Below are 11,292 nucleotides of genomic sequence, written 5' to 3'. Positions count from 1 at the left end.
TAGATATCGGCCAGAACCATTACCTACATTAAAAGTAGAAAACAAATATATTTCAAATCCCAAAGTAGTCGCAAATGAATTAGGAAAATGTTTCGCCAAAACATCTAGTATCTCGAATTATACAAAGAAATTCCAATTAAAAATAAAAAATTATGTCCCAATACCAATAAAATCTAATAATCAAGAAATCTATAATCTTCCTTTCACCATGGAAGAACTGGAAAATGTCCTGAACTTGCAAGTCCAACAGCTCCAGGGGAAGACAACATTAGATATGAAATGATAAAAAACCTACCAGAAGAAAGCAAAACCTTTTTATTAGAAATTTTAAATGAATTATGGCACTCTCACAGCATACCTAAAACCCGGAAAGAATCTTTAATCATACCAGGCTTAAAACCAGGAAAAGACCCAGAGTCACCAAGCAGCTATAGGCCAATAGCCCTTACTAGTTGTCTAAGTAAGATATTTGAAAAAATGGTGAATAACAGACTAATATGGGTATTAGAAAATAAACAGCTATTGTCAAACAGACAGTTTGGATTCAGGAAAAATAAAAGTACCATAGATCCCCTCTTAATGATTACAAGAGAGATACAAAATGCAATGGTTGGTAAAAAACAAACAATAGGAGTATTTTTTGATTTAGAGAAGGCATATGATACCACCTGGAGGGGAGGGATTTTAAAAAAATTGATAGAACGGGGAATAGGAGGCAATTTATATGAATATATTAGGGAATTCCTATCTGAAAGATATATAAAAGTGAAAGTGGGGGCAGAAATCTGATTCATTTATCCAGGAGGAAGGAATCCCCCAAGGTAGTGTACTAAGCGTGGCGTTGTTTGCAATAGCAATAAATGAGATAATTGAAATGATCCCGCCAGGAGTCCAAGGATCCCTTTTTGTAGATGACTTCGTCATATATAGTAGTGGTGAAAAAGCGCTGGACATAAGCAACAGATTGCAAGCAGCCATAAATAGGGTAAAAAAATGGGCCGATAACAAGGGTTTTAAATTTTCTCCGCAAAAAACAAAAGCTGTCAGATTTACAAGATCAAGAAAACAGAAATTAATTCCTACTTTATTTATAAATAATGATATAATTGAATATGATGATCAGATAAAATTCCTCGGTGTAATACTTGATAAAAAACTTACATATAAAGAACATATAGAACAACTGGCGATAAAAGTAAGAAAATCTTTAAATATAATAAAAGTAATAGCGCATAATGAGTGGGGTGCTGATAGAACCTCTCTGATAAAAGTATATAAGGCTCTTTGTCTAAGTAAACTTGATTATGCATGTCAAGTATATGGTAGTGCTTCTAAAACCTTATTAACAAAACTGGATGTCATACATAACATGGGTATTAGACTATGCACTGGAGCCTACAGAACTTCCCCCGTGGAAAGTCTGTATGTAGAAGCAGGAATAGATCCCCTGAAAGTACGAAGAGAAGAAATGGGATTAAAATACATAGCTAAAATAAATAACCTTAATGATAATCCAAACACCAAATATATGAAGAACATAACAAATAATTATGACAATAAACCAAGAGCCTCTAAACCATTGGAGAATAGATTAAAACCTGATATAGAACATCTAAAATTAGGAACAAGTAGCATATCAAAAATAACAACTTCTAAAATACCTCCGTGGAGACATGCTAAAATAGAAATCTGTGAGAAATCATTTAATAAGAAGGTAACAGATGCACAATTGAAGAGTGAATTTCTGTCACACCAGGAAAAACATAAACGGGATATTAGTATTTATACAGATGGTTCCAAGTCGAAGGAGGGTGTAGGCTATGCTGTAGTAACAAAAAATATAAAAATAAGGGAAAAAATTCCAAAAATATGCTCGATATTCACTGCAGAGATTAATGCTATATTAGAGGCTATAAAATATACCTTTATGGTGGGAAAGGCAAACGATACCTTTGTAATATACACGGATTCTTACAGTGCTTTAGAAGCGCTAAGACAATACACAGTTTCTCATCCCGTAATTGAAGAAATAAGAGTGGATAGATATAATAGTAAAACGGAAATCTATAAATATAAAACTCTGTTGGGTCCCTTCCCATGTGGGCATAAAGGGTAATGAAGAGGTGGATAAAGAAGCCAAAAAGGCAGTAAAAAAGGAGTCTATCAAAAAAATACAAATACCTTACAATGACATTAAAACAACAATTAATGAATACTGTCAATCAAAATGGGAAAAAGAATGGCTAGAATTGAATCATAAATTAAAGCATATTAAATCATCTGTAAAACCTTGGAATAGACAACAATGTCAAAGAAGGGAAGATATCATATTAACAAGATTAAGAATAGGACATACATACTTGACACACAAATACTTGATGTTGCAAGGCGAGGAAAGACAGGCCCCTTACTGTGACCATTGTCGTACTCTGGTCACAGTCCGTCATCTGCTAACTGAATGCAAAAAATTCGAAAGAAAACGAAGATCCAAAAACATATATAATATCCCACTTGAAGAACTATTGGGAGGAAATGCCCCACTTCAAAATATAGTAAATTATCTCAAAGAAATAAACCTGCTTTATATGATATAACACGTCTTATAATTTCATAGTTATACAGTAAGCGCTGAATGGCCTTTGCTGCCCCAGTGCTTGGTGTTACACCTAAACTTTATAAATATAAAACCAACCAACACCTTTATGAACTCTGGAACCTCTCCACTGATAATTGTCATAATGAACAAACCAACAAAATATGTTAATAAATACAAAAACACTTCGATTATTAGTCTAACTCCCAAAATAAGTTTCCAAAGAAATTACAGTCTACTTTATAGGTCACAATCAGATTGACAAGATGTAGGGAATAGTTGGTAATTATCAAAAACATAGTAGACAAGCTTGATTTGATAACTGTTATATCCAATGTCAAGCAATTTTCATTTATTGGCTATCTACCTATTTACTGAAAAAAATAGCCGGTACCGTATATTGGCTTTAAACCTTCACCAATAATTATCGTCAGAATGATGACTTCATGAGGCTCCACCCACTTTCGCCTTGTTATAATTCAGGATAACACTGAAGGCTACCATGGGCATTGTTGGATTAGAAAATTTAACTTCTGACTATAAAAACTAATTTCTCGAGTAGTTGTAATAAATGCTAAATGATCCTCAAGGATCCCAGCAGTTGGCCTAAACATTTAATTCATGTATATTACTGCTATACTGTTGCGGCACTACTGCTACAGTAGTATTACTACGCTAGCACTGATACCCCACCCACATCTATGTATCGTTCCGCCATTCATAAAGTCTTTGGGTTTCAGAGCCGATGGAGTTTTTGTCTGGTGGATGGGAGGGGCAACATTTAATCAAAAGGTGTTTGTTTACCTTGCTTACGTAATGAATGTTTTTCGACTCTTGGCTCGTAATCATTGGCATTGGCGTCGGCTAGAGCATTTTTACTCTATAAAAATTAAAACTATCGGGTTTAGGTTATTGATAATGTTGACAAAATTTGTGTGTGGTTGTAAATTATACATATGTCAACTTTCAGCTACATCCGATGCTTTGACAAGGAGCAAAGTCCAAAAAACCGTGTTACAGAGACCCTGAATCTCATCACCATGGGTAAATTTCCCCTACTTTCCCCCCTGCGCACCAAGTGTATTACATTTTAAGTTTCAATTCAAATTGAAAATAAATATTCCAAATTTAAGGTACAGAAAAATGAACTCAGTTGAATAAAATATGCAGAAAATTTAATGCACTTACTGCAAATGTAAATAAATGGTAAATGATTGATTTTAATGCACTTATAGCACATCCAAATAAATGGTAAATTATCTAATTACCAAAATGTTGATTTAACACTAAGAATTAGTAAAAAAAAATTTGTTTAGAGGAAATATTAGGTTGTACGAGAAAAACTACAAATGTATATTGAGTTTATAATAAACGTAAATAAATCTTAATAGTTTTACTGCAAAAATCATTGATGTAACAATAGCATTATTGCCTTTAACCAACCTACAAAAATACATTTCTAAGACAAATGTTAATGCATTTAGTATAATCCTTCAATCACTTTGAGTTTAATTAATTTGACAGTATATATTTTTCAAAGTACATTGACTTTGCAAGGGAATTAAAGGTAAGATTTTTTTTTGTAACTGCCATTGCATTGGCATTCAATTTAGCTTTAATCCTACATTCATCCTTTAATTCAACAACATAGTCATTAGCTGAAGCCTGAAGGGGAGTCATTCCATTTGCAAAAACGCGCATGAGAATCAGTTTGTATGACTGATGAGTTCCGATTTTCCCGCCACCACCAATTCCTTATCAAATATTTGGCAGTGAGCCTTTCCATCGTGCTTTCCATGACCATCCTAATGTCAAGCTCTCCTCCTCCTATAATCTTTGGGGACGGTAACCTTTTCAGTTACTTTAGGCATAATTGCTGACATCCCAAAAACAGTCTATCTGACAGATAGTAAAGCTCCTCTCACAATCCTTATTAGGAACTGATAAGACTGAAGCTAAACTGAGATTCAAAATCACCGGTCTGAAACCTGAAAACATGAAATCCCTTCAAAGGAGCAATTACAGTTCTTAATACTATCATTATGTTTAATATATTTACACCTATAAAATTTGCATGAATAAAATTATTTCTATTTGTTTTATCTAGAATATCGGAGAAAAGGCATATCCATAAGGGAAGTACTGACATTCCCCAATACAGAGGTAATTTTCCCCGTATGTTTCCCCTACCCGCTACGGACACCGGATTTCCCCTACCGCAAGGGAATTCCTCTACGCGTGGCAACATTGCGGCAGAGTTGCCATTTCCACAACCGTGTTCTCATTTTATTTAATACAACTGTACTATGTGAGAGCACGCTCGTGCGTATGCTTTTAAATAATATAAAAAGTTTTTCAATCCAGTGTTTTTACTGGTCTTTCCCGATAAATACTTTCAAAGCAAAAAACAAACTATCTCATCTCTTGTTTAAAGTGCGTTGGCACCGTAAAACTAAAATATGTTTCAGTAATGACCGTTGAAAGGTCAAACGATTATACTATACCTATACAAAATTAATAAAATTTTAAGTGCTGCAAAATGCTCTCTCTCTCTCTCTCTCTCTCTCTCTCTCTCTCTCTCTCTCTCTCTCTACACACACACAAGTAACACGGTGTGTATGTTACTTACTGAAGCCAGACAGTAGAGATTAGTGAACGAGTTTGCAAGAGGAAATACGCAAGGGTACCTAATCGATTAATTAGCATCAGGATGATGGAGCATTAAATGTTATTATTCATGTTGAGAACATTGATGCAGTAAAGATTTCGGATGATGGTAGGATGAGGGAAGAGTTAAGTTAGCTAAAGGATAGCTTTGAAGTTATTGAACTCAAGTAATCTTTGTGCATCGCATATTCTTGCGTCCGGGATCTCAAGGCCCTTCTCGACTCCAGTTATACATTACGCCCTCCTATGAGTCCAATCTCCTTACTCCCCACCTTTGATTTCCTGCTAATACTGTTGTAGATTTACCTGACCTTCAGCCAGTAAGCTCTCTTGCTCCTGAGACACTCAGAGGCAGCCATATTATAGCTGTGTCAACTGGGTTATGGACTCTACCACTCAAACCTGGCAAATGCCAGCCTAGCGTTCTATCCCTGAGCCACGCTACGGCGCCACCAATAACAACCCTCTTGCAAAGTTTGCATTCAACGTGCACAAAGACAAACCACCTCTTTAAGTATTTGCACAATGAGCTGCCAACCTGTGATTTGCCAGCAACAGCAGGCGTTAAAGGAGTGGAACCAGCCAGCTGTGTACTTTGGTATCATACCGGGCATACTATATCCATATCAATGGTTTCACCCATAGTCCTTCCTCAATTAGCAGACATTAAATTCTCCCTGGCGGTAATGAGGTGGAATATGACTTATAAGCAGGCAATCTCACCTGGAATCACAGGTCGGCGGTTCAAATCCAAACAGTAAGTTTGTCTTTATTACCTATTTTCAGGCCAGACTGAAGAAAGAAGAGCAGCATTGCGTGTTATGCAGAGAGAGAGAGAGAGAGAGAGAGAGAGAGAGAGAAGAGAGGAGAGAGAGAGAGAGAGAGAGAGAGAGAGAGAGAGAGAGAGATTCCTTTTGGAGAACCAGGGAAGTATGAAAGGAAATGGGAAAAGGGGAAAAACCAGTTTCCCATTTTTTCATTTTCATTTCCTGGCTTCACCACTAAATCCATACTACTGTCATATAACTTCCCTTCAGCTAATTACAAGATTCTACATCAAGCTGAACCCTTGATTTATAGGTATATGCTGTTATGGCGGAAGGTGTCCCGGCCAAAATAAAAGGCGAGACTGGAACTTGGACATTTCATTTCGTGGAAGCCTCTGTTGGCTGGAAGGTAAGAAAATGAATGAGTGAATTTAATTTGGTATCCATTATGTCCACTTTTTTCATATACAAAAGACGTGAAAAGTCGTCCTATAGTACAATGAAAAATAAACTATATATCTATATATATAAATAAAGGTATAAGCCACGAGGGAAAAATAAACAACGGAGTTTCCGCAAGATCTTCCGACGTTCAACGTCCTTTACTTAGCAGATGAACTGACTTACATGAGGAATTGACAATACAAGAAAGGTCGTATAACTGACAGATAGGGATTATAAAGAGATTAGTACCTAGAATCCGACACACTTGGAAGATAAGTAACCTTCCAAACTTTCGTGATTCATTTATACATCTATATACATACATATATATATATATATATATATATATATATATATATATATATATATATATATGTACACACACACACACATATATATATAAATATCGAACTACAAATGTCCTTTAATAACTAATTCTCTCTACCTCGGAATTAATATATTTTCATATATGTTTAACAGAGGGGGAATTTTATTAAGCGATGATAGGATGGGCGATCGCCAGGCTCGAACCAGCGAACTCTCAATCCCAGGACTGGCATATATGAAAATATATTAATTCCAAGGTAGAGAGAATTAGATATTAAAGGACATTTGTAGGTCGATATTTGTATATGAATCACGATAATGTGATATGACTGATATATATATATATATATATATATATATATATATATATAATATATATATATATATATATATATATAGATAGCTAGAATTAGAATGACAAGGGGAAGTTGTTAACATTTTTTCTTTCAAGGGTACGTATATATTTTATCCTCATCTTGCGCAAAGTCCCTGGGCTTTTACACGCACACATACATGTAATCAAAGTCAATTATATTTATTTGTTATTTCATGACAAATTGGGTAAAAGACAAAAACCACTCATTTGCAACAAGCAAATTATTTAATGTTTCGGTAAAATCTTAAAATTAAGATTGAAATCCAAGGAAACCATCCATCCTCTCCTGTAAAATAAACTAGTTTTCTTAAATATATTTAGATGCGAAAAAGAGCTTCGTACACTCTCCAGAGTCCAGATAACTGCTTCTCATATTTTACTAAGCTAGATATGGCTATCAAGTTGCCTGAAGCATGCACTTTCAATTAAATTCTAACGATTCTTGTAAGTCATCATAGATGAACACAACATCTCAACTTAGGGTTTGTATGTTCCAGAGGACGGTTGAAAAATAAGCATTTAAGCGGGGAGAGAGAGAGAGAGAGAGAGAGAGAGAGAGAGAGAGAGAGAGAGAAAGTTATGACCGTTATGGTTGAATGGGATAAAAATGTTAATTTATTCCACTTTCGAACAACTAATTATTTTCAGGAAAGCACCACTTCATATAATGTATGGCCATTAAAAGAAAGAGTGACGAAGTTTGATGTTCCAAATAATTATCATAAATTACCATATTTCCTAGATGACTTTACCTGTCTCTTTCCAAGAGGCGGATTTGTCAATACTTAAAGAGGTCAAACCCACTTCTAAAACCTCTTGACTTACACTGAATCCTTTTAGAGCAATTATTACTAAACGCATCTGCGCCTCTCGGCCACAACTCCAAATAAAATATTCAATATCATGCCTAAAATGGTTCAGGAAAATAAAGATATTAGACACTTTTTTTATGTCCGTCATCTACGGCTCATTAACCCCTTAATGAGAAGCAGCGTTAAACAAGGATGTTCGGTTTTTTTTCTTTTTCTTTTTAAATTGAAGGGCCTATGCTATTATTATCGTCAGTTTTATTTTTGTTCTTATTCATTTTTACTGTTGCTATTAATAGCACCAATTGTTTATTATTATTCCTACATTTCAACTGCCCTTCGTTCGTAAATTTATTCTGTTTTTATCTATTCATAACATTTCAATACAACGAAGAAAAACTATTACGAAACACGAACACGAATCTTTGCAGAGAAAAGGGAGCTATTATACCAATACTATGTCATCACCATTATTTTTCAATGACAGAGAAATCCAGACGGGCGAAGGTTTCATGGTCAGTGCACCTAACGTCTTTAGATCAGGTAGGTCAAATGACCCAGGGAACACAGGAGAATATTTAGAAATCTAATCAATATTTATAATTTTTTCCCATTAGATGTAGGCTGGTTAGGGCAATAGGCTGCCAGTCCCATCGGACTCTTGATTTTAAGAAAGGCACAAGTGGTTGTGGAACACTTGTTATTGAGACTTAGTTCAGGATTGCTTTCAAGATTAGGATGAATTTTCCCGTACAATATATATATATAAATACGATCAAGTCACAGATGACGTCAGGATCTCCCCTAGAACTGAGTCCTCGTCGAGGCTCCAAAGGTGTATTTTCTAAACAAACTTATAACTGAAAAGCTGAAGATTAAAAAGCGCGGGAAAAATGTAAGAAAAAAAATGCAATAACGCCCGATATTTTTTCTTTTATTCACAGACTTTGTCGAAAGGAACAAACCAGAGCGAGCGAGAGGCTCAAAAGAAAACTCTTCAGTGGCCTTTATATCTGGAATTCGAGGCGTTTATGAATCGACATCAAGGGGAATCGAGGAAAAGAAATAGAAGGTTCTGATTCTCTTGGCGCGGGGCGGTTGGTAGGGGAGGGGGGGGGAGGGTTGACGGGGAAGGAGAGAGACTAGGTAGGGATTCGATCCCCTCGGGTGATTATTATTAGATTCCGGAGGATAAAAATGGAATTATGGCACCTTTTAGCTCTCACTACCCAATTGCAGCCTGGTGCTCTTTGTAGAGGATGAAATGGTCTGAAAATACATATAGTAATGTTTCCAGAGGGTAAACATATGGAAGGGATTCGTTGTTATTATTAGTAAGCAAAATCTGAACTTGAATAATACTTATTCCTTTTATTCATGCCCCAGAAAGGAATAAAATACTTACTCTATCCAGCAAAATCAAGTGAATAACTGGCAACTCCGATGTGACTTGCCTACATGTGCGTTTTATGATGCTGCGTTAACAGATAATATGCGTCTGGCGCTAATTAACTTATAAAATATTAAGAGGAAAACATTCAATTTTGATGAAAACTGGGTAGGTTTTATTTTTTGCATTTATTTTCTTACAAGTTTTCGTAAAATTAGTATGAGTATTATGAAAATTACTTCCGCGAATAAAAATTCATATACACACAAACCTACTAAATAATCACCCATAGAATGGAACCCATAAATTCATGGGGTGTCCAGAAGCAAAAGCCCGCCATAGCTTAGGGTCGTCTTAATCTAGATGACGAACGCATAAACAAACAAGGCGTGATCCGACCTCCAGCTTACTTGGAGGGGGGCGGGGTTTGCGTGCTAAAATCTACAGTCATATAGCTCGTTGTTTCGCCAACGAAAATTAAAATAAATACGCAATATTTTATTAGAATAATTGTTTTGTATTGTTTAACATGGAATTATCTATTATTTACATTTTAATTCTAATAACTAAATCATAAATATCCTATCCTAAAATTCCTGTATCTTTAACTCAATGCGAAACACCTTTTTCAGAACCTTTTAGGCTTTTCCATAGTGCTTTCCTACCCCTCAACAAGAAGAACAACAGCAAGAACGCAACAAGTTCAAGCGCCAATTTACGTAAAGACTTTCTTGGTCTACCCACTGCCTCAGCTATGGCGTCTTTTGACTCCTGAGAAAGGACTTCAGGCCTTCCAAGATTCTCACTCTTTTCACGATGACAGTCATATGGATTTTTGTTCCAGTTTCTTTTAACAAAGGATTCATCTCTTTTAATGTATTTAACTATCCAGGAACGTGAAATGAAGGATGCGCCAGCATCCCTGGCCTCTCTGAAGGTTATAGCCCGGATTCGGTTAGTCCATCTGATTTCCTCCGAGCCGTTAGCCATGGCTGTATCTAACTCCGTCACTCAGTCTGAAAATACAAGGAATGTAAAATGAAAAATAGCTTAATAGAAACTTAAGATCATAATGTACTTGGAGATAGGCTATAGCAGAAACTTCATATCTTTCCATTTGTTCTGTGGGGGGGTGGGGGGGGGGGGCTCTTATTTCGAAACACCCGGTAGTTTGTAAGCTTACTCCCCGAGTGAGCGTTAAAAATAAAAAATATATTCAGAAGCAGAAAAACAGATAAATGAATCAATTAATCACAATTAAGGCCCAGTACCATGGCGCAAGGACCTACAAATTTACACTCACAGGAGAGAAGGAATGAAAAAACTGGCTCATGACACCAAAATGTAAAAGAGCTCATGAACGTAAATAAAATAACTGTAAATCAATAGTGTGCATCTGGAAACTACTCATATCCTTTGGTTGCATGGCATCATCGTTATAATCTTTATTTCAATGCTTTCAATTCCAAGAGGTAATTTTCATTATTTGATATATGCTATAGTTCGACAGATCTAAACTGAGAGATCGTTTACTTCTTTGGGGAAGAACCCTGCTGCCACATCTACCAGTGTCCAGTTTTGAATACCTTACTATATAACACAAGAATCAATAAATGGGTAGTTTAAAGTTTATAGCATGTTTTGATGAACTTACGCGTTCACATATTGTGATTATAATTTTATTTGTAAATACAATGAGAAATCGCATTTATAAACGTGACGGATGTTTCGAAAGACGCTGCCACTTTTCTCGTGACCTTTGACAGGCGATATGCAGGTGGGCCAAGCCTATTAAACCATGAAGTATTAAAGGACTTATCTCTTAAGCTACCCTCTGGATAAGCCCCACATCCCGGTCTAGCTGAGAACTTTAGCACCAAAAAGAATGACTTCTTGCTTTAGGTTACCGAGAACAATAG

The sequence above is a fragment of the Macrobrachium nipponense genome, chromosome 21 (assembly GCF_015104395.2).
Source record: "Macrobrachium nipponense isolate FS-2020 chromosome 21, ASM1510439v2, whole genome shotgun sequence".
NCBI lineage: Eukaryota > Metazoa > Arthropoda > Malacostraca > Decapoda > Palaemonidae > Macrobrachium > Macrobrachium nipponense.
Note: the sequence above shows the minus strand (reverse complement) of the source record.